This window comes from Mesitornis unicolor, unplaced genomic scaffold (assembly GCF_000695765.1).
Source record: "Mesitornis unicolor isolate BGI_N332 unplaced genomic scaffold, ASM69576v1 scaffold4788, whole genome shotgun sequence".
NCBI classification, from domain to species: Eukaryota; Metazoa; Chordata; class Aves; order Mesitornithiformes; family Mesitornithidae; genus Mesitornis; species Mesitornis unicolor.
In genome coordinates, this window is record NW_010203725.1 from 97,734 (window position 1) to 98,467 (window position 734).

A 734-nucleotide genomic window follows, 5' to 3' on the forward strand; every position below is an offset into this window, starting at 1 on the left:
TTCTCTAAAAAGAGGACATATGGAAGCCCCTTGGTAATACTCTTCCCATCAGAGCAAGGGCAGAAGCAGGCAAGCTTCAAGCAAGTATTTGGCCCTTAACATTTTGCCTAGCTGGGCTGAAGAACACGGCTTCTCAGAGCCACGCACGTACCATGAGCATCCTACCTTGGCTTCAGTGCTTCACAGTATTTTAATAGAAAAACAGGCAAAACGAAAAATGTCATCTAAAACTTCGTGGCATTTTAACTTTTTTGGAAGAGCAGCCTATTGCAGAAAGCCCCTCAAACAGACATCGAACTTCAGATTTCTTTTTACATTCACTTTTCCCCACACATCTCCAACGCCAGCCACCCTGTCCGGTCCGAGCAGTGTTGTACCAAGGCTCCTTCCCCACAGTGACCACCCGGTGGGTCGACAGGGGTGATCCGGGGGGTTCCCCCCCTCCTCGGAGCTGGGGAGGAAAAAGGGGCAGCCACCCCCCGCCACCGCGTGTCCACCGGGTGTCCGGCCCTCAGGACTCACCGAGGGGAGGGTCTCGCCAGCGCTGCCAGTGTGACACTGGGAGAGCACCGGAGACCACCGGAAAGGACAGCGCTTTGACACCTGAACCGCGCTGACTCCGGGAGCAGACGGGACGGCCCCACGGCTGCTCACCACGACCCACGGGGAAAAACCCCGCGGATGGAGGCGCGCAGGGGCTCGCACGCCCCCCACCCACCCCGCACCCCTCGTTC